The sequence below is a fragment of the Cervus elaphus genome, chromosome 29 (genome assembly GCF_910594005.1).
Source record: "Cervus elaphus chromosome 29, mCerEla1.1, whole genome shotgun sequence".
NCBI lineage: Eukaryota > Metazoa > Chordata > Mammalia > Artiodactyla > Cervidae > Cervus > Cervus elaphus.
The window spans coordinates 50,694,105-50,721,575 of record NC_057843.1 but is presented as its reverse complement, the minus strand read 5'-3'; the positions used below and the strand labels follow the sequence as shown (position 1 = coordinate 50,721,575).

The window sequence follows — 27,471 nt, the reverse complement described above, 5'->3', positions numbered from 1 at the left end:
ATTGTCTTTGTCTACTTTGGGGCTTTTCAGTGACTTGCATGTTAATCCTAACTAGCCTAACTAATGGAATTATATTTTACAGAGGCATATTTGTGTGGTGTAGAAGTCTGAGTTTTGGGGTTTTTTTTTTTACTGTTACATTGCCTTGATCAAGTGACCCATCTTTAATTGAGGCATTGAACTCTCAAGTCATGTTTATGGGAATAAAAATTGCTGAATAGGACTTGGTGTTTTAGGTTTTAGAGCTGTATATTGCTGTTCTTTTTATTTGTTTCATGGTAATGATTACCATATCACTGTGTATATTTCTAGGGCATGTGTAGGGGTTCCATGCCTCAGAAAACCCAAGAGCATACCAGGCTCTTTTTTTGTGAGTTCTTTGTCAAATTGTTTCTATTGTTTTTTGATAATGTGGTTTGACTTGTAGATCCACATGAATACCAGGAGGTAGAGTGTTGTCACTAAAGACTCTCACATGTAATGGTGATATAGTGCCTCACAGTATATAGTACACATTCTCGTTGCATGTAGAAACTCAACTGTTTCTATGGACTTTTGCATTGATAAATGCTCCATATAATTAGACGAAGATGTGATTCAATGCAGGAAATACATGCAATTTGGGATGTAGTAACCAGATAATCACCTTCAATTAGAAATCTGCTTTGTGTCTAGAAATGCAAGGAAGACATGGATCTTGCAAGAGTCAGTAGCTCTGAGAATCATTTCTCCCAGTTCAAGCCTTAGGGTTTTCTTTCTCTTTCCCTCCTCCCCTGTCTCCCTTCATTTAATGGCAACTTATTAGGTTTTAAATGCCTTGTTTGGAATTCCTTTCTAAATTAACTTAGAGCATCTTGTAATTTTTTAGGGAACTGTCTGTAGTTGGCAAATTATTTTAAGGCTATTATTATTATTATAGACTTACTGTAGCTGTAATGTACCTTCATTTATAATATAGGTGAATACAAATAGCTTTGTCAGATATGTTAAACTGTAAATGTTTGTCAAGGTGAATAAGTGATAAAAAGATCATCTTAATCTTGAGAGTAATTTACATAGAGGTCCAGTAATTAATCAGGCCACTAAATACATCTCTGGAAGAGCTATATGATCTTCTGGGAGGAGGGAGAAGGATATTTATACATATAAGAAGGGTACGCAGATTAAACTCTAATCAACTGAAAGAGAGCTTTTCACTTTTGTGTGGATATTAAGGATGACTGAGCAATGGAGAAGGAACTCCTTAGTAACATTGTGTATCTTCTTTGAAAGGGAAAATGTACACTGTTTATTTAAGCTTTTAGTTGGAAAAATCCCCAAGCTAAGGGCAGAGTTTGGTTTTCTCCATAGATCAAGCTGTTGATACAGTGGCATTTCACAATCTCTGTCTGTATTTGAATATATTTCAACATTCCTTTCCCGTCCGCATTTAAAAAATCATGATAGAATCCCACCATCTTATTTTGTGTATTTTGGAACAGCTGTCTAATTGCCCTTTAAATCTAGATATGATCTCAAAGAAATGTCCTTAGTTGCTATGGATTTCTAAATCTTGCTTGTCCTCCAAAACATGATTGAGACCTAGCTACTTCCTGATGACTCCTAGAAATTCTCCATTTCCTATTACCACTTGCAAAATTGACCAACTTAGGACTTAAATATATACTGTATCTTCCACTAATTTTGAACTTGTTTTAAATATTTAGTCATAGTTAGACAATATTTTAAGTTAACTGGGGATAAAGATGGTATCGTTGAGTTCTATCTCTCTTTAATTTCCTGGCACAATGCTGGAGACAGAGTAGGTACTTGGTAAACACAAATCCATGTTGGTGTCTGCCCTTTGTTCCTTTGATATCTGATTTTTATTTCCTTTTAAATTTAAGTAAGTCAGCTAGGAAAGCAAAGCCATCTATCTCTGCATCGAAAACAACTTACTTTGTTTCCTTCCAGTCAGTTTCAACTATAGCTGAAGGCTGAGATCAGACAGGTAAAATATAGCCCATGTATTTGTCAGTAGAACTGCTTCTCCACCTGTCCAAAAATGGAATTGGTTACTTGTCCCTGGAAAGGATCACCTAGAAGTTCCGTGTGATACCAGGGCAATAAAAAAGAGGATTCCTTACATTTTCAATGGCCCTTTGCAATGCTGCAGCTCCATAGTCGTATGTATCATGACCTTTATCTGCCTGGTGACCCAGTTAATTTTTGGGGGTGGAAATATTGAGAAAATGAAAAGAATTTGTCTCCTTGTGACACATATAGCATGTTTGTTCGAGGGAAGCACTGGTTTGGGCTATAGAAACCACTGCCTTTAGGATGGGTTAATTCTACCATATAAAGAGAAAGCTGCTAAACCTTTTGTCTCTTATTTGTATTGTAGTACATCTCACAAATGATAGTTGTTCTTATTAAGGTTATCTAGGTTACTGAAAGGGCTTCCTTGGTAGCTTAGCTGGTAAAGACTCTGCCTGCGATGCAGGAGACCCCAGTTTGGTTCCTGGGTCAGAAAGATCCACTAGAGAAGGGATAGGCTCCCCACTTCAGTGTTCTTGGGCTTTCCTGGTGGCTCAGATGGTAAAGAATCTGCCTGCAATGCAGGAGACCTGAGTTCAACCCCTGGGTTGGGAAGATCCCCTGGAGGAGGGCATGGCAACCCACTCCAGTATTCTTGCCTGGTGAATCCCCATGGACGGAGGAGCCTGGCGAGCCACAATCCTTGGGGTCACAAAGCGTCAGATGCGACTGAGTGACTAAGCACAGCACAGCAGAGAAGAATCTACCCCGAGAAGTAAATAATTACAATAATATTCTTTCAGTGCTTTGTTCAATGTATGAGGTCAGAATGAGTATGACTTTGAAAAGCAGTAGATAAAATGGCCTCATCACAAGCATGACCGGAGTGCTGGTTCTTGCAAAGAGTACTGGAAGCTAGGACTGTGGAGAAGATACTGCCGTCCCCTCTCACATGGTTTCTAGTTCATTATGAGTCTGAATACAACACACATCCCGTAGGGTGTATACTCCACATATTGGAATCTATTTCATTCATTATGGTTGTGCCTGATCCTGTGTGACCTTTTCATTGTTTGTCAACTAGATTATCAGAAAAGAGACATGGATGGTTTTGATTTTGTTCCAATCCTTCATTTTAGTGGAGGAACCAGTAGAGAGAAATGAAGGTTATCAAAAACAAAAATCTATGTTGAAAACTTTAAATAATAAACCTTAGGGGGAAAAAGAAGAGAATTTATGGATATTAAAGCATGTGCTTACCTGGGAGAAACTTGGCCTTTATGCTGTTGTCAGCAGAATGGAGTGATTGTAAATCTTGGACCTACTGTACTCCTAGTAAAGAAATGTATCTAGATGTTAAAGGAAGGGGACAACATTTTCCAGTCCAGTCCAGTGCCACTGAAGCAAATGAGATCGCTCATGGCAGTACCACATGAATAGTTCCCTTGCCAACACCAAATATTATTACATCTCCATTAAGCATCTCCCAAAAGGCTGTGAGTCATTACCATCTTTCTTCAGGAAGAACAATAACCAGGCACGGACTTGATCCCTTTTGCTTTGACTAATCACATTATGAACTATCCCATAAATATACTATGTCAGTCTGCTGCCATAACAAAGCACCACAAACTGTGTGACTTAAACAATATAACTTTATTATGTCATGGTCTGGAGACTGGAGGTCCAAGATCTGCTATTGGCAGAATAGGTTCCTTCTGAAAGCTGAGAGAGACTCTGATCCATGCTGTCCTCTAGCTTCTGGTGATTTTTTTGGCAGTCTTTGGTGTCCCTCGGCTTGTAGAGGCATCTCCTTGGTCTCTGCCTTTGTTGTCTCAGTATCTTCCCTCTATGTATATCTCCAAATTTTACCTTTTTTAGGCATATTGGATTAGGGCCCAAGTATAATGACCTTATCTTAACTATTATATCAACAATAACTCTATTTCCAAATAAGGTCACATTCTGAGGTGCTGAAGGTCAGGAGTTCAACATATAATAAGGCTGTGAATGAACCTACTGTCTGTTAAGCATGTTTCATCTGTCACTCACACATGTTTTTATTTTAAATCAATTTCCTTTAAATGAGAAACAGTGGGAATTTCCAACTCTTGAAGTTTTGTCTCCTTTATTTGGAGCTGGAGTCCAAGGGAATAGCTCCAACTTGTTTTCTCTCTGGGGCCCCCTCATGACCAGACACTATGCTATTTGAAACCTGGAATAGAACACATGGGATGCATTCTGGTAAAGTGACTCAGACCTCTTGACTCATTCTGCCCTGCATAGAGATTACCAGACGAGCTGCACCTTGGAACACTGCAGAGGGAAAAATACCAACCTTTTCCCTTAGCATTCAGAGCACAAACCAGAAATTATTCCCAATTCCCAATAAACTCCTTCCTAGTAAAAGATGAACATCTACTCAGACTGCAGTGAAGTATCTTTGCACCATTGTCACTGGTGATTTCAGACCGAAAGAACCAGTCTGAAACCTGGTTTACCAATTTTAAGCATCGAATATGATTTTTCATTGTTTGAGCTTGGAGTTTTTTGGAGTTTGGGATGAAAGTACCTCGAGTATTTACCTATCTTATTCTGTCATAAAATGCATAGTGATATTTGAGGAAGTGTATATTACTTTTGATTAGCATATTCTTTAAAATGCCAAACACTTATGCTGGAGGTGATTTTTCGAACCTGTTCAGCATATCAATGAAACTATGTATAACCACTGCCTCTGTTTCCTTTTGGGTCCAGGGCTGCCAACTCCTACTTGTTGAGAAGGAGTTGACATTTGATGATGCCTGCTCACAATATATCAAGGCAGTGAACATGCAAGCGTTGTCTTATTTAATCCTCACAGCAGTCCCGTGTGCTAGAGGGGCTATGATTACCTCTGTATTGGTTAAGGTACATTTAACAGCAGCAACAGATGAACCCCAAATCTCAAAGACTCAATATATAACTTATTCATTTTTGGTTATGCAGCAAAATCCAGTTTAGTGTTTCCGGTTGGGTGGCCAGGGGTGATTCAGAGACCATCTTTTAACACGTGGCTCCCAAGGTTGCCTGAGACATCTCCATCCTATCTCTCAAGATGGAGAAGAACTTGGAGGGCCAAAATTGGGAAGTTTTATGGATCTTGTCAGAACATAGCATCTGTCACTTCTCACATTTCATTGGCCCAGTCACATGGTTACATCTGACTGCAGGGAGGCTGAGAAATGCAGTCTAGTTATGTGCCAAGAAGGAGAACCAGCTTGATGAACAATTAGCCAGTCTCTGCCACAGTCTCCATCTTGGAAGTGAGGGTGTTGGAGTCTGGGAAGGTTAAATCATTTGTCTAACGCAGAGCTGGGATGAAAATCTGGGTCTGTTCTGTCCAAGCACTGTGTCCATTATGTGGGATATGATGCCCACTCAGGTTCACTGGTAAGTCACCAGGTGTCAATCATTGTCCGAACTCCAGGTGTCAGACATCCTCAAGCAATCCTCGGATGGAACGCTTCTTCTCCATGCTCTTGGTACCAAGCCTCTTCCTCTTTATGTTCAGATCTTTGCTTCTTTTAAAAATCATTTTAATTTTTGACCTGTAAATACCATGTGAAGTGAAGTGAAAGTCGCTTAGTCATTTCCGACTCTTTGCGACCCCATGGACTATACAGTCCATGCAATTCTCCAGGCCAGAATACTGGAGTGGGTAGCCTTTCCCTTCTCCAGGTGATCTGCCCAACCCAGGGATCGAACCCAGGTCTCCTGCATTGCAGGTGGATTTTTTACCAACTGAGCTATCAGGGAATCCGTGTAACTTCTAAGAATTAATAGTAAATATAATTATCAGCTCCTCAGATAGAGGAGATTTGGAAAAATAAGTCAAATAGATAAAAATAATAATAATAGATAGTACTATGAGGTGAGGGATAGGACATGATGTAGGAAGGAAGGAATTCTGATGTTTTTTTCTCTTCCTGCCTCTAGAATTCAAGGACATGGGTATTCTGATTTACCTGCTTGTGATATAACTTTTTCAAATCTGTGTTCAGAATAGAGAGCAGCCCAATCAGTGGAAATTTTTAGTGGTAGAGATTAAAAAGAAAATGAAACAGTGTTACTTTTGAGCACTATTGTAACTCCTAATAAGGAAATTCTGAGCAGTTGAGGTGTTAGGAGTTCTCAGTTCAAACCCGACTGAGGAGTCCAAAGGAGTTTAAAGCAAATGACAAGCACAGTTAGGTGGCTTTCATTGTGTGAATTTAACAATCAGTGTGTGTGAGCCATCTGAAGTGTAAATTACAATATGAAACTAATTTAGAGCTAATAATTCATAGCTTCTTGAGGACAATGGCATAATGAAAAAGTGATACCTGAAATTAGAGTGTAGACTTGTGTTCCTACTCTGAGCTATGAGCAGTTCTTGGTAACCAGACATAACTGAAATGAGGGACTCAAAATTCCCTATTTATAAAATAGTTTATCATATCAGTGGCTACAGCACTGTCTGAAAAAATGTCACCAGAAGTGTTTAATATTTAGAATCCTTACAATTTGTAGGTAGGTAGCTCCTTTTGCAGATGACCAAAAAAATTTCAAGACACTAGATGAAGTCTACAAACTAGTCTCTCTAGAGTACGATACAATGAAATTCCTGTTTTATATCTACAGTAAACTGAAGTTAGAGGCAACTTGATGTTTTCGTTGTTTTTACCTATTGGCCACTTTCAGATGGATTCTCGAAACTTGACCTAGCTAACTGTACTTCTCTATATTTATTTCCTTCAGTGGTACAAAATAACTCAATACTTAACATTTAGAGATCATAAATTTCCTCATTATGTACTATGCTTTCTTTGCTATGGAATGGTGTCCTGGACCTTTCTCCTTCTCCTCCGAAATGCTATAGAAATGTATGCACATGGAGGGGGCGGAAAAGGAGGAACATAGAAAACATGGATCCTGGGGACTTCTCTTGTGGTTCAATGGTTAAGACTATGCCTTCAAATGTGGGGGATTCAGGTTTGATCCCTGGTCAGGTAACTAAGATCCCACATGCCATGAGGCAGCTAAGTCTGTTCCTATGTGCTGCAACAAAGAGCCAGAGCAGCCAAAAATAATTTTTAAAAGAGAAAGAAACACAGAGCCTACTCCAGGCATACACTCTTCTCAGGACCCAGGAATTCCCACAGACTTCCTGGGCAACTGTGCAGGGGAATGAGATCAGACGCTCTGAGGACACTGCTGTGTCCAAGAGGCTGTGTGAATTTAAGGGATGCGAACCTCAAACATGACTGTTGGACGTGGGTGCAGAGGCAGAGAGAAAGGAGGCAGTGGGAGGAACTACATGCCACTCCAGGAAGCCCAGGTAAGTGGATGGCTGGTGAATGAACAGGGTAGAGTCAGTGTCCCATTTTACTTGCTGCATCTCTGGTGGACACTTTGATTCAACTTTGTATGAAAATATGTATTATTCATAGCCATTCTTTCTATTACATCCCACTCCCAACATGTCCATACATCTACTTTGCACCAAGGCCATGGAAGAGAATAGGATTGGATACTCCAGTCCACCTGGCTCCCCACTCACTGGCTTCTTCTTCTTCTTAAAATAAAGTGGTGTTCCAATTATTTGCTGCTCTTTAACAAGCCATCACCAGAACCTCGAGACTTAAAATATTATTATCTCTCATAGTTCTTTGGGTTTGAGGGGTTCAGATGGGTAGTGTTTACTCAGGGTTTCTCATGCAGTTGTAGTCAGATGGGAATTACCTGTGAGGTTGTTTAGGACTCACCCGGCTCGGGCTTCTCATAGCCTGACACGAAGATTCCAAGAGAGAGCCACAAGAGTAAGCTTTCTAAGATGCAGACGGAAGCTTCAATTCTTGTTACATAATTTGAAATATCTCAGAATATCACTTCCGTCATATTTTATTGGTCATGCAGCTCCCTGAGGTCAGCCGAGATGGATGATAAAATAGAATTAGCAGTGGTGTGCTGGCAAATGTTTAACAGTGGGCTCTCTGGGGGAGGGGGGGGAAATATATATATATATATCTGTGTGTATATGTATATCGACACATATTACTGGTATGCAGGATATATGGCACACAATTTACAAATGATATATTCTTTATTGTAAACTCTATAGTATTAGTTGATTCTTACAGTATGAATTAATTGATTTTAATGCAACTCTTGTATTACCAATTGATAAACCAGTATAGTTCCAACAAGAATGTGGTTGATGTTTTTGGCTTTTTAACAAAAAAAGTGAAACAATGAAGATTTTTTTTCTGAACTGTGCCTGTAACAACATGAATGACCTCTTCGCCGACTTAAAGAATAGTTTTCAAATACTGGAATAACGTGTCCTCAGAATTTTTTTTTTTTTTTGGGTGCTATTCACAATGTGATGGCTAGAAACACAATCCATTTTTAAGTGTGTAATTATTAATAACTATTCCTCCATTACTTTCTTAAGTTAAGACAGGCACAGTTTTTCTGAAAAGAGCTAGATAGTAAATATTTTAAATTTTGCCAAAAAGAAAAATTGAGGATTTTATGTGGGAACTTATATAATAACAATTGAAAAGTGTTTAGCTCATCGGCATACAGAACAAGCAGTGGGCTGAATTTGGCCTGTGGGCTATAATTTGCCAACATCTGCTGTAGAAAATCAATAAAACAATTAAGCTAGCTTTGATTTGTAGTGTTTGCCAATTTTCATAACATAAATACTCTTACCATGGGCCAAGGTACCAATGTGATATCGTCAAAAATACGGTTAGAGGGGACTTCCTTGGTGGTCCAGTGGCTAAGACTCTGACCTCCCAGTGCTGGGGGCCTGGGTTCGATCCCTGGTCAGGGAACTAGATCCCACATGCCGAAACTAAAAGAGGCCATGTGCTGCAACTAAGACCCAGCACAGCCAAATAAATAAATAAATATTTAAACAAACAAACAAACACGGTTGGCTAGAAGAGTAGATCTGAGGTAGTATCACAAAAAAGAAAAGAAAACTAGATCATCATCATGTTATACACTTCCCAATCTGTTGTTTTTTTTTTTTTACAAATAAAATAGTAATGCAGTTAAAGTGTATAACAGATGCAATAGATGTAAATAATCTCAAGAACATAGATAATGTAGTAGAATAATTAGGAAGTGATGAGTTTTGAGAATTTATGATTTGTTTTTAATATGATTTATCTAATGTGTAACATTTAATTTTTATAATGGCTGTGTTTAATTTATAAATGGCGGGTTTGCAAATTTCCTGAAAATTTTACAGTCATTGTTACCATCCTGTACACTTGTACAAGTCAGTGCAAGCACACCACTGGGAATTAGACCCCAATTCTTTTTTTGTATATTTTTTTCATTTATTTTATTGAAGTGTAATTGATTTAAAATATTGTGTTAATTTCTACTGTACAGCAAAGTGATTCAGTTTTATATACTTATACATTCTTTTTCATATAATTTTCCATTATGGTTTATCATATGATTTATCGTTATGGGACTTCCCTGGTACCTCAGATGGTAAGGAATCTGCCTGCAATGCAGGAGACCAGGGTTTGATCCCTGGATTGGGAAGATCCCTTAGAGAAGGGAATGGCAATCCACTCCAGTACTCTTGCCTATAGAATTCCATGGACAGAGGAGCCCACCAGGCTACAGTCCATGGGGTCGCAAAGAGCTGGACATGACTGAGTGACTAAAGCAATACATTGAATATACCTCCCTGTGCTACACAGTAGGAACTTGTTGTTTATCCATTCTGTATATACCAGTTTGCATCTGCTAATCCCAAACTCCCAATCCATCCCTCCCCCTTGCCCCTTCTTCCTTGGTAACCACAAGTCTGGTCTCTGTGTCTGTGAGTCTGTTTTACTTTCATAGATAATTTCATTTGTGTCATATTTTAGATTCCACATATAAATGATATCATATGGTATTTGTCTTTCTCTGTCTGACCTACCGCACTTAGTATGATAATCTCTAGGTGCATGCATGTTGTGGCAAATGACATCATGCCACTATTTTTTATGGTTAAGTAATATTTCATTGTATATATGTACCACATCTTCTTTATCCATTCATCTGTTGGTAGACATTAGTTTGCTTCCGTGGCCCGGCTGTTGTAAATAGTGCTGCAGTGAACATTGGGTACATGTAGCTTTTGGAATTAGTTTTCTCTGAATATATTCTGAGGAATTGAATTCCAGGATTATATGACAACTCTGTTTTTAGTTTTCTGAAGAACATCTATACTGTTTTCCACAGTAGGTGTACCAACTTACATTCTAACTAACACTGTAAGAGTGTTCCCTTTTCTCCACACCCTTTCAAGCATTTATTTGTAGACAGAATGATGGCCATTCTGACTGGTGTAGCTACTACTGCATTGTAGTTTTGATTTACATTTCTCTAATAATTAGTGATGTTGAGCATATTTTCACATGCTATTTGGCCATCTATATGTCTTCTTTGGAGACAGGTCTATTTAGATCTTCTGCCCATTTGGGGGTTTTCCAGGTGGCTCTAGTGGTAAAGAACCCACCTGTCAATGCAGGAGACATAATAGACATGGGTTCAATCCCTGGGTTGGGAAGATCCCCTGGAGGAGGGCATGGCAACCCACTCCAGTCTTCTTGCCTGGAGAATCCCATGGACAGAGGAGCCTGGCAGGTTACAGTCCATAGGGTTGCAAAGAGTCACACACGACTGAAATGACCTAGCATGCATGCCCATTTTTGATCATGTTGTTTATTTTTTTGATTTTGAACTATATGAGCTGTTTGTATATTTTGGAGATTAAGCCCTTGTAGGTTATTTCATTTACAAATATTTTTTTCCCATTCTGAGTGTTGTCTTTTTGTTTCTTTGTTTCCTTTTCCTTTTTGGCTTTTGTTTCTATTGCTTTGGGAGACTGACCTAAGAAAACATTGGTACAGTTTATGTCAGAATATTTTGCCTATGTTCACTTCTAAGAGTTTTTTTTTTTTAACCGGTTTCATTCACTTTATTATTCTCTTTATAAAATTATGTGGTGGCTACAGCTGGGGCCTGGGTCCTCTGCATGGAGACTCTACTGACAAGATGGTCAGTAAATTCCTGATATGGAGACTTGGTGAACACCGTCTCTTTCCAGAGGTCAGGGGTGAGATAACTGTAGGTCTTGGAAATGGCATCAAAAGTGGCCTTGGCCAAGTTGCCCAGGGTGGCGGTGCAGCCCCTGGCAGAAGTGTAGGTCGTCGATGCTGGCCATCATCAGCAGCTTCTTGGGCACAGTGGCGGAGACGATGCCAGTGCCTCTGGGGGCAGGGAGGAGGTGCACCAGCACAGAGCCGCAGCGGCCAGTCACCTTGCAAGGAGCCCTGTGGGGCTTGCCGATCTTGTTCCCCCAGTAGCCGCTTCACACGGGGACGATGGACAGCTTGGCCAGGATGATGGCCCCACGTTTGGCAGTGGCTACTTCCTTGGAGCACTTGACACCCAGACCGACGTGTCCGTTGTAATCCCCGATGGCAACAAATGCCTTGAGCCTGGTCCGCTGGCCAGCGCGGGTCTGCTTTTGCACGGGCACAATCTTCAAAACTTCATCCTTGAGGGACGCTCCCAGGAAAAAGTCAATAATCTCAGACTCCTTGATGGGCAGAGAGAAAAGGTAGATCTCCTCCAGGGATTTGATCTTCATGTCCTTGACCAGATGGCTCAGCTTGGTAACGGGGAGCCACTCCTTGTCTTCAGCCTTGCCTCCGCGAACTCTGCGGCCTCTGCCCCGGCCCCGACCGCGGCCACGACCTCGGCCCCGGACGCCACTACCGAAGCCTCCGCGGAAGCCACCGCGGCCTCCCATTCCAGGGCCCCCGGGGCCTCCGGGTCCTTCCACAACACCTGCGTCATCCGCCATTTGGTGTTTTCACAAAGAAGAAAAGAGTTTTTAAAAAATTATTTATTTGTTTGTTTACTTTTCTGTTGCATGAGGTCTTCATTGTTGTATGTGGCCTTTCTAGTTGCAGCAAGCAGGGGCTACTCTTTGTTGCAGTGCATGGGCGTCTCATTGAGATGGCTTCTCTTGTAGGGAACATGGGTTCTAGGCACTCAGGCTTCATTAGTTGTGGCTCATGCGCTCTAGAATGCAGGCTCAGTAGTTGTGGAGCACGAGCTTAGTTGATCCTTGGAATGTGGAATCTTCCCAGACCAGGGATTGAACCTATGTTTTCTGCATTGGCTGGCAGATTCTTATCCACTGTACTACCAGGGAAGTCCTTCTTAGAGTTTTGTGGTGTCAAATTCTATATTTAAGTCTTTAAGCCATGTAGAGTTTATTTTGTGTGTAATATGAGGGTTTGTTCTAATTTTGTTGATACACATGCTACTATCCAACTTTCCCAACATCACCTGCTGAAGAGACTGTATTTTCTCCATTGTGTATTCTTGCTTCCTTTGTCAAAGATTAATTAACTTAGGTGTGTGAGTTTATTTCTGGGTTCTCCATTCTATTCTGTTGATCCATAAGTCTGTTTTTGTGCCAATGCCATGCTGTTTTGATTACTGTAGCTCTGTAGTATTGTCTGATGTCTGGGAGGCTTATGCCTCCTGCTTTGTTCTTTTTCCTGAGGCTTGTTTTAGCAATTTTGGGTCTTCTGTGTTTCCATCTAAATTTTAGGATTATTTGTTCTTGTTCTGTGAAAAATGTCATGGGTAATTTGCTTGGGATCACTTTGGGTAGTATAACCATTTTAACCATGTTAACTATCCCAACTCAAGAGCATTGGACTCCAGTTCTTGATGTGAGGAGGAGCATATGCCCTTAGGGAGGGAAGGAATTGAAGGTGCCCAACTTTGGAGACCATTTACCAAAGAAAGGGATTGCTCCTGGTACCCAAGACTGTGTCATCAGTTTCTAGGCTTTCTTCTGTGAATCAAGAAAAAGTAGGATCTCTAGATGGGTAAGATAGAGAGGGAGGTAAGAGGGATGTTCAAGTGGAAGGGGACATGCATAAAACTATGGCCGATTCATGGTGATGTTTGGTAGAAACCAACACTACTGTAAGGCAATTATACTTCAATTAAAAATAAGTTAAAAAAAAAAGAAAAAGTAGGATCTTAATTTATAATTCCTAATTTACTTATCTGATTTTATGCACTTCAGTCAGTGATATCATATTTCTGACAGTTATAATCTTGGCCTGGATTAAGAGTGGGTAGGGCCATGCTGCAGCTAGAGATAATGGGTCATTTGCACAGTACTGAACAGCACTGGGTAATTAGTCTTTTGAGTCCTCAGTTCAGTTCAGTTCAGTTGCTCAGTCATGTCCAACTCTTTGCAGCCCCATGGACTGCAGAATGCCAGGCTTCCCTGTCCATCACCAACTCCCAGAGCTTGTTCAAACTCATGTCCATCCAGTTGGTGATGCCATCCAACCATCTCATCCCCTGTCATCCCCTTCCCCTCCTGCCTTCAATCTTTCCCAGCATCGGAGTCTTTTCCAGTGAGTCAGTTCTTCGCATTAAGTGGCCAAAGTATTGGAGTTTCAGCTTCAGCATCAGTCCTTCCAATGAATATTCAGGACTGATTTCCTTTAGGATTGACTGGTTTGATTTCCTTGCAGTCCAAGCGACTCTCAAGAGTCTTCTCCAACACCACAGTTCAAAAGCACCAATTCTTCGACACTCAGCTTTCTTTACAGTCAAACTCACATCCATACATGACTACTGGAAAAACCATAGCTTTGACTAGACAGACCTTTGTTGGCAAGTAATGTCTCTGCTTTTTAATATGCTGTCTAGGTTGGTCATAACTTTCCTTCCAAGGAGTAAGCATCTTTTAATTTCATGGCTTCAGTCACCATCCACAGTGATTTTGGAGCCCAGAAAAATAAAGTCAGCCACTGTTTGCACTGTTTCCCCATCTATTTGCCATGAAGTGATGGGACCAGATGCCATGACCTTAGTTTTCTGAATGTTGAGCTTTAAGCCAACTTTTTCACTCTCCTCTTTCATTTTCATCAAGAGGCTCTTTAGTTCTTCTTCACTTTCTGCCATAAGGGTGGTGTCATCTGGATAGCATTGATCTTGATTCCAGTTTGTGCTTCATCCAGCCTGGCATTTTGTATGATGTACTCTGCATAGAAGTTAAATAAGCAGGGTGACAACGTACAGCCTTGACATACTCCTTTCCTGATTTGGAACCAGTCTGTTGTTCCATTTCTGGTTCTGCTGTTGCTTCTTGACCTGCACACAGATATCTCAGGAAACAGGTAAAGTGGTCTGGTATTCCCATTTCTTGAAGAAATTTCCACAGTTTATTTAGACTCCTACTTGGGTACAAACATCACAGCTATCCCTGCCTCTATTCATTAGTCACCTCCCATGCTGGGGACCAAGGCTCTTGTCCCAAAAGCCTCGTCTTCCCCCTCTGGTCTCTTCTATTCATCTAAAGACATTCAGTAATGTATCCTGGTTTGTCACCAGTGTCCTCCCAGCTTTTACCATCATGGGCTGAGCTAGTGAGATCTCATAACTTTCTTTGAACCACATTTTCCACAAATCTTTTTTTCCCAGTCACTTCCCGTCTTTCCTTTTCTTTGTAGATTTCATACTTTTTCCTTTTCCATATGACCCCTGCTCCTTTTCAGAAACCCTGATCCATTCTTCACTGCCACTTCTCTTGCCTAGGTATTACCACACTTTCTTCCAGTAACTTCTTAATTATTTGTAATTAAAAAGCCAATAAAAAAATCTTTCTATATGTTGTCAAAATGTCTAAGGCTCTTCACTTAGATGTGATATTTCTGGTAGTTCTGTCACCTTATTTGGGAACCTCTCTTGTAAGTTCACAATCACTTTGTGAAATGGGAATATTATGAGAAGGCATTTTGAATAAATTAATGTATCACTGCAACTTATGATAAATAAAAATTGTACATTGCTGGACCTTCAAAAGTAATAAGCAGGCAATTCTGTTTTACTGAAATCCTTCAGTAGGAGCAGTAAGCTGACCCTTGCCTTGTGAAGAAAATGGAGCATCCATGCCCGCCTTCCAGAGAAATGAGCTCCATGATGAGGTAGAATTCGGTACCTGTCTTCTTAAGACCTTTTAATAAATGTTGGTGTTTGGAGAGCTAATAGGTGTGCTTTGGTTCTAGTCATTGCAACTATCCCATAAAATGACAAAGAAACCAGAACATAGCCTGTTAAATTAATTCATTCTCAACTTCAGCACTGCTGGGGGAATTAAGAAATAGCATTTCACAAAATATGTTGGTGACAATTTGAACTTTTTATAGCATAATATCTAATTCTCTTCTGCATCTTTCTTTACAAGAGGGGAAGCCCTCAGGACATAGCAATATGCTAGGATGACTGCTCCTTCACTCTGTAAATATATTTTTAAAGTGTACTGTAATGTCATTTTGATGGTTTAGTTTCTGGAAGGATTTGGCTAATTACATTTTTAGGAATGTAATTCCTCAGACCAGTTTTAGCTGCCCAGCGTTACTTTTAATAGCTGCTGTTACTTACCTTTTCTCTCACTTATTTTCCTCCCTCACCTGCTTTTGAAGTTATTTTGCTGATTTGGAGACCTGACCTTGGTTTAAATTAGTTTATCTGTAACACTCCTGTGAATCATCTGCAATATTTTAATGGTTAATTACTGCCTGGTAACAACTTGTCAGAGAAAAGCAGGCAGGAAAATTGTTCCTTTTTTATGTGACAAAAGAAACATGTTCAAAAGAGAAGCAGTGAAGTGGACTGGTGGGTGCCCCTTCCCCATCCATGTAGGTAAATGCTGAATTGGTTCCTTAAATAACAAAGACTCGTAGTACATACTGAGCTGAAATAATAAATTTACACCAAATAGCCAGTGGCAATTTAAATAAATAAGAAGACTCAAACAAAAGAATAATTTAGGATTCTTTCCAGAATAGACATCTTGTTCCTTAATCAACAGTAATTGCAAAGATTGGTTGTGTGGAATTTGTGGGGAAAGAGTGGGTTATGGTAGGTTAGTGGTGTCACCTAGTGGTAGAAAAGGTAAAACAGAATAAGGTGCTAGAACTAGGATATGGTAATTGTCTTTTTTAGTCCTTCAAAAGAATAATTTAATGCTCCTTGTGTTCATAGGATGGCACTAGTCAATACCTCAAATATTTCAAATTTTAAAAATAGATGTAGTAGTATCCAGCATTTGCTGAATGTTTCAGTTCAGTTCAGTTGCTCAGTGTTGTCCAAATCTTTGCAACCACATGGACTGCAGCACGCCAGGCTTCCCTGTCCATCACCAACTCCCAGAGCTTGCTCAAACTCATGTCCATTGAGTTGGTGATGCCATCCAACCATCTCATCCTCTGTCGTCCCCTTCTCCTCCTGCCTTCAGTCTTTCCCAGCATCAGGGTCTTTTCTAATGAGTCAGCTCTTCGCATCAGGTGGCCAAGTATTGGAGCTTCACCTTCAGCATCAGTCCTTCCAATGAATATTCAGGACGGGTTTCCTTTAGGATTGACTGGTTTGGTCTCCTAGCTGTCCAAGGGATTCTCAAGAGTCTTCTCCAACACCACAGTTCAAAAGCATCAATTCTTCGACACTCAGCTTTCTTTACAGTCAAACTCTCACACCCATACTTGACTACTGGAAAAACCATAGCTTTGACTAGACAGACCTTTGTTGGCAAAGTAATGTCTCTGCTTTTCAATATGCTGTCTAGTCTGGTCATAGCTTTTCTCCCAAGGAGCAAGTGTCTTTTAATTTCAGTTGGCTGCAGTCACCATTTGCAGTGACTTTGGAGCCCAAGAAAATAAAGTCTGTCACTGTTTCCATTGTTTCCCCGTCTATTTGCTATGAGGTGATGGGACTGGATGCCATCATCTTCATTTTTTGAATGTTGAGTTTTAAGCCAGCTTTTTCACTCTCCTCTTTCACTTTCATCAAGAGGCTGTTTACTTCCTCTTTGCTTTCTGTCATAAGGGTGGTATCACCTGCATATCTGAGGTTATTGATATTTCTCCCATTGATCTTGATTCCAGCTTGTTCTTCATCCAGTCTGGCATTTCTCGTGATGTACTCTGCATATAAGTTAAATAAGCAGGGTGACAATATACAGCCTTGACGTACTCCTTTCCCGATTTGGAAACAATCTGTTGTCCTTGTCTAGTTCTAATTGTTGCTTCTTGGCCTGCATACAGATTTCTCAGGAGGCAGGTAAGGTGGTCTGGTATTCCCATCTCTTGAAGAATTTCCCACAGTTTGTTGTGATCCACACAGTCAAAGGCTTTGGAATAGTCAATAAAGCAGAAATAGATGTTTTTCTGGAACTCTCTTGATTTTTAGACGATCCAGAGAATGTTGGCAATTTGATCTCTGGTTCCTCTGCCTTTTCTAAGTCCAGCTTGAACATCTGGAAGTTCACGGTTCACATACTGTTAAAGCCTAGCTTGGAGAATTTTGAACATTACTTTATTAGCATGCGAGATGAGTGCAATTGTGTGGTAGTTTGAACATTCTTTGGCATTGCCTTTCTTCGGGATTGGAATGAAAACTGACCTTTTCCAGTCATGTGGCTGCTGCTGAGTTTTCCAAATTTGCTGGGATATTGAGTGCAGCACTTTCACAGCATCATCTTTTAGGATTTGAAAGAGCTCAACTGGAATTCCGTCACCTCCTCTAGCTTTGTTCATAGTGATGCTTCCTAAGGCCCACTTGATTTTGCCTTCCAAGATGTCTGGCTCTAGGTGAGTTATCGCACCATGTGGTTATCTGGGTCATTAAGATCTTTTTTGTGTAGTTCTTCTGTGTATTTTTGCCACTTCTTCTTAATAATCTTCTGCTTCTGTTAGGTCTATAACATTTCTGTCCTTTATTGAGCCCATCTTTGCATGAAATGTTCCCTTGGTATCTCTAATTTTCTTGAAGATATCTCTAGTCTTTCCCATTCTATTGATTTCCTCTGTTTCTCTGCACTGATCACTGAGGAAGGCTTTCTCTTTTTTTTAAATATAAATTTATTTAGTTTAATTGGAGGCTAATTACTTTACAATATTGTAGTGGTTTTGCCATACATTGACATGAATCTGCCACAGGTGTACATGTGTCCCCCATCCTGAACCCCCCTGCCACCTCCCTCCCCATCAGATCCCTCTGGGTCATCCCAGTGCACCAGCCCCGAGCACCCTGTCTCATGCATCAAACCTGGACTGACGATTCTTTTCGTATATGATATTATACGTATTTCAATGCCATTCTCCCAGATCATCCCCCCCTCGCCCTCTCCCACAGAGTCCAAAAGACTGTTCTATACATCTATACATCTATACACAGATGTATATATGTCTCACATATAGGGTTATTCTTACCTTCTTTCTAAGTTCCATATATATGCGTTAGTATACTGTATTGGTGTTTTTCTTTCTGGCTTACTTAACTCTGTGTAATAGGCTCTGGTTTCATCCACCTCATTAGAACTGATTCAAATGAATTCTTTTTAATGGCTGAGTAATATTCCATGGTGTATATGTACCACAGCTTCCTTATCCATTCATCTGCTGATGGGCATCTAGGTTGCTTCCATGTCCTGGCTATTATAAACAGTGCTGCCATGAACATTGGGGTACACATGTCTCTTTCAGATCTGGTTTCCTCAGTGTGTATTCCCAGTAGTGGGATTGCTGGGTCGTATGGCAGTTCTATTTCCAGTTTTTTAAGGAATCTCCACACTGTTCTCCATAGTGGCTGTGCTAGTTTGCATTCCCACCAACAGTGTAAGAGGGTTCCCTTTTCTCCACACCCTCTCCAGCATTTACTGTTTGTAGACTTTTGGATAGCAGCCATCCTGACTGGCATGAAATGGTACCTCATTGTGGTTTTGATTTGCATTTCTCTGATGATGAATGATGTGGAGCATCTTTTCATGTGTTTGTTAGCCATTTGTATGTCTTCTTTGGAGAAATGTCTGTTTAGTTCTTTGGCCCATTTTTTGATTGGGTCATTTATTTTTCTGGAATTGAGCTGCAGGAGTTGCTTGTATATTTTTGAGGTTAATTCTTTGTCAGTAGCTTCGTTTGCTATTATTTTCTCCCATTCTGAAGGCTGTCTTTTCACCTTGCTTATAATTTCCTTTGTTGTGCAAAAGCTTTTAAGTTTTATTAGCTCCCATTTGTTTATTTTTGCTTTTACTTCCAACATTCTGGGAGGTGGGTCATAGAGGATCCTGCTGTGATTTCTGTCAAAGAGTGTTTTGCCTATGTTTTCCTCTAGGAGTTTTATAGTTTCTGGTCTTGAGGAAGGCTCTCTTATCTCTCCTTACTATTCTTTGTAACTCTGCATTCATATGGGTATATCTTTCCTTTTCTCCTTTGCCTTTAGCTGTACCATACATTTTATTTTTATTTTCTCATTGAACCTCCATGACTGCCCTTTGAAATACGTCCATTATTATCTTCAGTTTGTAAATTAACTATAAAAGACTATTCTAGAAATGGTAGTTCATGACATGAAGTATTTGTGGCTATGTTTTGCCTTCCAACATTTTAGACTGGCATTCTTTTCATGATGCCATTATGAAATCTAATTTTCAGTGTCTTTATAAAGCCTATTCCAAGAGCATCTGTTGGTGACTCTCCATTGTTTTGGTCTCTAAGTGTGCTTTCATTTTAACCAAAACCAAATAGGTCATCTTGTACCTACCTGTCCATGGAGCCCTAACAGTGAGGCTCCCAACCCACACTACAGTAATTGACATACCAGCTCAGCTTGTAACATGTCAGGCTAGCTGATCTGGATTGAAGAGGAGGGTTTGAAAGCATGTATTCATCTCATCCATTCACTTAATCATCCATTAACATATTTGTCATCAAACAGTTTTATTGAGTAGCTAGTATATGATGAAATATGGACTAGATACTATAGTACAAGCTTATGAATGATTGGTAATTTTAATTGGCTTTAATGGGCCAATACAGACACCAGAGTTTCTGACTCAGTAGCTCTGGATTGAGTCTGATAACTTGTGTGTCCAATAAGTTCCCTAAGACGCTGATGTTGGCTGGTCCAGAGACCACATTTTCTTTTTTTTTCAATTTCTCTTTTATTCATTTTTTTTTTCCAGTGGGTTTTGTCATACATTGATATGAATCAGCCATAGAGTTACACTTATTCCCCATCCCGATCCCCCCTCCCACCTCCCTCTCCACCCGATTTCTCTGGGTCTTCCCAGTGCACCAGGCCCGAGCACTTGTCTCATGCATCCCACCTGGGCTGGTGATCTGTTTCACCATAGATAATATACATGCTGTTCTTTCAAAACATCCCACCCTCACCTTCTCCCACAGAGTTCCAAAGTCTGTTCTGTACTTCTGTGTCTCTTTTTCTGTTTTGCATATAGGGTTATTGTTACCATCTTTCTAAATTCCATATATATGTGTTAGTATGCTGTAATGTTCTTTATCTTTCTGGCTTACTTCACTCTGGGCTCCAGTATAATGGGCTCCAGTTTCATCCATCTCATTAGAACTGATTCAAATGAATTCTTTTTAACGTCTGAGTAATATTCCATGGTGTATATGTACCACAGCTTCCTTATCCATTCATCTGCTGATGGGCATCTAGGTTGCTTCCATGACCTGGCTATTATAAACAGTGCTGCGATGAACATTGGGGTGCACGTGCAGAGACCACATTTTGAGTACCATTGGCTTAGAGCCATTTGACTCAGGTTCCAACTTTTGGACACATATACACAGATACTGAGGAAGAAGAGTGGCATTCATCAGATTCCTAGCACTATGTTAGCTGCTTTATATTAGTTGTCTTTTAAAATCCTGATGCCTTCCTTATGTTGTACATTGGTGGTTATTATATTTATTTTGCAGGTGATTAAACTGAGACTCAGAAAAGGGAAATAAACTACAGAGTGGGCATTCCAATTCAGGGACATCTGATTCCAAAGTTCTCAGTCTTTCCTAATTGTTCTTTGTTGGGTCACAGAGGAGGAAGCTAATTGTTACTATCAATGATTACCTTGTCTGTATCTTTCTGGGACTGTGTTACTGAATTAGCTGGCTGTGGACGTAATTCATAAGAGATAAGTTCTGGTATGAGAGATAAGAAAGTTCATGTTTCCCCAAAACTTAGTGGCTTGAAAGAGCAACAATTTATCATTTCACATAATTCTACTGGTCTTGTCTGAACTTGCTCCTGTGGTTACAGTCAGCTGATGGCTCTGCTGAACTGGTTGATCTAAGGTTGTCTCATTCACCACCCATGTGGTGGAGTCTCAGCTGGGAAGGTTGGCTAGGTGGCTGAACCTCTCTCTAAATGTGGTTGTTCAGATTGGATTTGTTTACTTGAGAGCAGAAGCTTTCCAAGATGGTGGAAGCAAGAACTTTGGGCTCTTGAAGTTCCACAAGGTCCTGCCACATTCTCTTGATCAAAACAAGTCATGATATGTGGCCAGCCCACACAGAGTGAGGAAAGAGACTCCACCTCCAAATGGGAGGAGCTGGAAATAATCTAATCACTTAAAGTCCACCGACTCTCTTATGTTTCTCAAGTAACATTATTGTGGTTTTGATTGTCTTAGATTTTATTCAGAAGAAGGCCATCCTATCAGATATTCTTAATAAGCCCATTGGAAGAGTCAAGTTACCAATGAACATTGGGTGAGGACAGTCAGGAAGTGAAGTTCTTGCTTTATAACTGGTCTAGCTGATAAATCTGCTTGCTACAATGTGACTAGGCTTCAGGGCTTCCAGATTTCTTTTCAGACTTAAAGGTCTCCAGTAGTAGAAAAGGTTTTATGAACTTCTTCTTTTTCCAGTTTATAAAGACCTGCTTTGAATTTGCAAGAGTTCATAAAAACAGGAAATTTTAAAGAGTAAAAAGACAGGATGATCAGGTTAGAAATGTTTATTCAAAACTCTTAAGCTTAACACAGGGAACCCAGCTTGGCACTCTGCGATGACCTAGAGGGATGGAACAATGTGGGGAGGGGAAGAAGGGTCAAGAAGGAGGTGATAAGGCTTATTTGCATTGTTGTACAGCAGAAGACAGTACAACATTGTAAAGCAATTTTCCTCCAATTAAAAATAAATAAATACCTGGGGGGAAAAATCCTAAGCAATATGAAACTGGGCAAGTTCGTATTTGTCTATGGCATAATTTAGTTTGAAAAATATGTTTGCAAAAAAATAAAAGAAAAGAAAAAAGAAAAATATGTTTGCACATCTCAAGCTTCATACTTGTAACAAAATAGTATCAGGCCCAGCAGAAACAGGTGGCCCATTCAATTAGTATAATTTGAGGTCTAATAAAGTGAGCTGTTTTATTAGATGAAGGCAGAGTGAGGGATACTGCTAGGAAAAGGTTAGTGTACCAGGGGCTGTTACCCTAAGCTTGAAAGGAAAGGGAAGGGAGAAGTTTCTAGAACCTGAAAGGAGAAGGTTGACAAGATAAGGCTATCTCAGGAAGAGCCTTTGGTCAAGGAGTGCCCAAGTTCAAAGTGACCCCAAACGAAAGGAAATGGAGACTAAACTCACTGCCGTCAGTCTGCTCCCTCCTGCCCAGCCCCTGTTCGGGTTTTCGATTGGCTGAAGCCAGCAGAATACCAGGGTCTAGAGGAGACTCTTGCTGTTGTCCAGAAGGTCATGGTGCCAGTGTTGGCAGAGGGCAGAGTGGACGAGGAGGGAGACCCGCTCTGCAGGGACCAAAGGAAGACGACTTGCAGGGAAACATTCAATTAAATGTGCAGTTGATGGATGGAGACAATAGATAACCCTCTCCAAAGTCATCTGTGAGACCTGTTACAAAATTTTCAAAAGTAGATGAAATCTGATTTTGAGGCTTTTGAGGTTCTTACCATTTTCGAAGGAATAAAAGGACTTGAATTTGGAAATATAAAAGAGGAGACATTTGAGATGGGAGTGTCCCGTGTGACTGGTGGGGAGTCATCAGTCCCTCCCTTGGAGCCTGGGCAGTAATGTTCTGAAAGGCCACCCAGAGAGACTCATAGGTACCCCTTTCAGTTTGGGAGACACGGTGGGCATGTTCTCCTGCTTGCCTGGAAAATCTAAAGGACAGAAATGTGCTGATGGCTGTGTTGACAATGGGACATAGAATAGGTGGCCGCATGCAGTCACCTTCACCCCAAGAAAATTCTTGGGAGATGTGGGAGCAGAGCTATTTATGCTAGGCCAGATCTGGGCTGTGCGTGCAAGAGAGCCAGCGTGTGTTATTTTTAATAGCTATTGCACAAGTGGGCTGACTTGAAGTGAAAACAAAGCAGATCTCACGTGAGATAAGCTGGAGTCAGAGCGAGCTTCTTAAGGGCTGGGGGACATGAGAAGTGGATTCTACCAATCCAGGAGCACAGGGAGATAGGAGATGAGGGCAAGTGCAGACCCACAGGGAGCCCTTGAAGGGGACCCACCTGTGAAGTGCAGAGGACTCTAAAATTTAGGTACAAGGAAAAGCAGTATTAGTCTCTCAGTCACATCTGACTCTTTGCGACCCTATGGACTGTAAACTTCCAGGCTCCTTTAGGTCCATGGAATTCTCCAGACAAGAATACTGGAGTGGGTGGCCATTCCCTTCTCCAGGGGAATCTTCCCGACCCAGGGATCGAACCCTGGCCTCCCGCATTGCAGGCAGATTCTTTACCCTCTGAGCCATCAGGGAAGCCCACACTGGAAGGTAACAGCCAAGTAATAACTTTCCTGCTTATCTGACTTCATCTTCCTTTCTTCATGTTCCAATTCCAAAGTGGTCAGAAACTACAGTTGGCAAGATGAATGCGGAGTGGAAGGAAAGGTGGGGAATGAACTGATCACGCCACCTCCCACCAGTACCTGGCCTTGCTGGGGAAGGTAGAAATTTAACTCTACTAAAGATTGCAATTTTGGCTACTCAGCTTAGGCTTCATCTTGCAAATGAAATGCCTGAGAAGCTTTGTTACCTAAGACCATGCAGAAAAATCATGAGGTTTGCCTGTTTTGTTTTGTTTTTTTACATAGGATCAAGGCAAGAACTAACCCCACAGCATGAACTAACTGCATATTTTTAGTTCTGCTTGCACTGCGTATTTGTACATATAGAGAAAGCTGAGCTACTGTTTCCTCTAAGATGAGGTGGTCTTGTCCCCCCTCCCCCATTTCATACATTCCTTTATGCCAGGTATTCATTTCTTTGTGAGTTCTTTCTTCTTAAAAAACAACCTCAGTTTTAACTATATGAGAATCTGTTGGAAGTTAAATGGAGAAAGCAGTGAAGGAGGTGGCAAGCTGTGTGTTTTTGCTTATCTTCTAAGGATATCCCTGGGCTTCCCTGGGGGCTCAGCTGGTGAAGAATCTGCCTGCAATGCAGGAGACTCCGGTTCTATTCTTGGGTTGGGAAGATATAGATATACTGGAGAAGGGAACGGCTACCCGCTCCAGTATTCTGGCTTGGAGAATCCCAGGGACTGTATAGTCCATGGGCTTGCAAAGAGTCAGACATGACTGAGAGACTTTCACTAAGGATATCCCTGGGCCTGCAACATTTTGTGCATATGAACCTGATGCGAAGTGATTCAAAACTGAACCATCCTTGATAGGAAAGTGTACTGATGTCAAGATGAATATTAAAAGCTAATATGTGCAGGGCCAAGTTTGCGGTCATATTTAACCAAGTGACATAAAGAGAAGGAAAAAAGCTTCTTTCTTTGAAAGAGTAAGAATCCAGTTAGAACTTTCCAATTATGAGTGTATATATTTGCAGACAAGTTTAAAGTATATGATGCTTTCTCTTTTGTATTTAATTAAGGTTTATTTACAAGTGTGAACTTTTGATAGTCATCCTTTGTTTGATTTTAGGTTTTGTTGTTTGCCAACTCTCCTCCATTTTATATTCATGTGTGTGTCAGGCACCACAATGGTACATGAATTTGTTTTTGTTGCTAAAGAAGCAAGTAAACATGTTAACATTTAATCTTCCAGTAATGGAATCGGAAACAAAAATCTCAGCAACTTATAATGCTGTTCAGAGATATTTTTCCGCTGCCTGTTGTGAGAAGTTAGGGTATGTAAAATAAATGATGTATGGAACTGTAGGAATGCGACTTTTCCAGACTACCTTATGTCTAAGGAACATTAAACATAGGGTTCTCGTTTAGCAAATAAATAACCATTCATTTCAATGGCTGCATAGTCTGGACTTTCGTGCATATTTTTGCAAAGATAAGGAGAGGCCATTAGGGGTTTAATATAAAATAAATCGCCAAGGGGTCTTCTTGTAGTCCTAGTCTCTCTGCCACATGGTGTGTTACTAATGTGCATAAATGGGCTTAAATGAATTTGTTATCTGTATTACATTTGCAGTATGTATATATTTATATATTATTTTTTAATTGTGTTTAAAAATAAAACATTAAATACATCATTTTAGAGAGTTGAAAATGTAGAATAACGTAAATCAATCAGCTTCAATTAGTATTAAAAATGTCAGTCTATTAGATTTGCCTATGGGTGTATTTACCCCACAGAGTTTAATATATCTTAGTTTTGTCATCCATGAGGTAGTCATATGGTTAATTTGTCACCTTATAAGAATAAACTGTTACAATCCAAGCTCGATTAATGACATAACGTTTATGCACCATTGAAAGGGTCCTTGTCTTGGTTGTTTTATTGATGCCCTAGGTCAGATTCTGAACATCGACTCTACCGGATTCTGGTGGCTTTGACTAACTGAGGAGCTTTGCTGGTTTAATCTTATTTCCAGTACCACATTTACAGAAAGAAAGTGGCAGGATATGTTTTGTATCATACTAAATGATTTGATCATATTTATTATTGGATCCATCTGGTAACTCACTCCAGTATTCTTGGCTGGAGAATCCCATGGATAGAGAAGCCTGGCAGGCCAGTCCATAAGGCTGCAAAGAGACGGACACAACTGAAGCAACTTAGCAGGCAGGCATCCATCTGGTAGTTACTGCAAGAGTTTACCTTTAGACTCTCTCTGTTTTTTACATTGATAAGAGGAAATTGTATTTTAAAGTGATAAATGGAAATTATTTCCATTATGATTAGTAATTTATAATCTGGTAAGATTTAAAAGATAGATATGGTCTTCTTTATGTTAGATTCTGGAATGCTTCCAGTTCATTTAAATATTACATGTTTTAAAATATAGTAACTCATCTCATAAGGAAAGCTTTGATGTCTGCTCAGTAGAAATAGCTCTGATTAAAGAAATCATCATTTTAAGAAATTAGTTACTTAGTGATGCCAATTAATTTTTATTACTTTTCATTAATAACCTGCTAAGTCATGGTGAGTTGTATCCATGCTAAAATTTCTATATCTGTTTCGTATTGCAAATGTAGACTCTGGTATAAGTATATTCTAATGTTCTTCTGCTAATCAATTTTATTTGTGACTACTTTTTTCAAAGAAAGCAAAACCTTTCTGAAAGGTATGCAGTTAGTATTTCATTTTTAAGCAGTCTTAATGTAATATTATCATATGTAGAAATGTTCAATTAAAATATTTATTAGATAACTATTAGACCTTGGTTAATATCTTTTACTCATGTTTGTTTCTGAATACAAATGAAATCACTGTTTTATAATCTACTACACGAAGAAAGGAAGTTGGGAGCATGTGCATGTAACCTTTGCATTTGCCTCTTGAGGAAAATGTTGCTTATTTTGACTTCTCTAAATTTGACCAATTTATCATGTGAAGATTGTTATTCTTGCTTTTATCACTGCTTTACTGATGATGTTTATGGGGCATGGGCTTTAACAGCAGGAGGTGTTTTTTGAAAAATGTTAAGTGTAAAATATATTTTGTAATTTATTCATATGTTATCCAGTGTTGGTTTCCACTCTATGACAATGTATGCACACAATCCAACATTACGAGTAATCTTAAATAGATTAAAATTGCTCTTGGTCCTCTATCAATCCAGGTGAATAAACAGAGGGCCTGAGGCTCAGTGCAGGGATGAAGTCTGTGTCCAGAAGACTCAGGTTCACTGTCCTCCTTTTTCTGAAGCACTAACAGATACAAAAGTTATTTAAACTCACAGAGGTTAGCAATTCATTGCCAAAAATATGCTACAGCGCTTTGGGCTAACAATTAAAGGTTAAAAAGATGAATTTGAATTTGGATATTTTAAATTTAAAATAATAACACCCATAAATGACAGTAAAAACACAAGAACCTCATATGCATTTTGCTCTGCTATTTCCAAATAAATGATCAATCACGTCTCTGATAGTTCTAATCTAAATTGATCTCTTAGCTATTGCTGTTGCACATTTCAGGGGGCTATTTGCCACATAGGGGACATTTCAAGAAAATAAACTTTAGGGCAATGGTTCTCATCTCTTTTGTGGCCATTGACTGCTTTCTAGGTTTTTTGGTAGCTGTCACATGTGAGAATCAATAAATTACAAAATACTCTAAGTCAATATTG

General features: G+C 39.9%; 1 protein-coding gene and 1 pseudogene across 5 annotated transcripts in view; one reads left to right on the top strand and one right to left on the bottom strand.

Annotated features, from left to right (window-relative positions):
* The window catches only part of PRUNE2 (prune homolog 2 with BCH domain), a 277,828-nt gene that overhangs the window by 77,021 nt on the left and 173,336 nt on the right, over positions 1-27,471 (top strand). The window lies entirely within an intron of this gene.
* Positions 11,056-11,926, bottom strand: LOC122685785 (annotated as a pseudogene).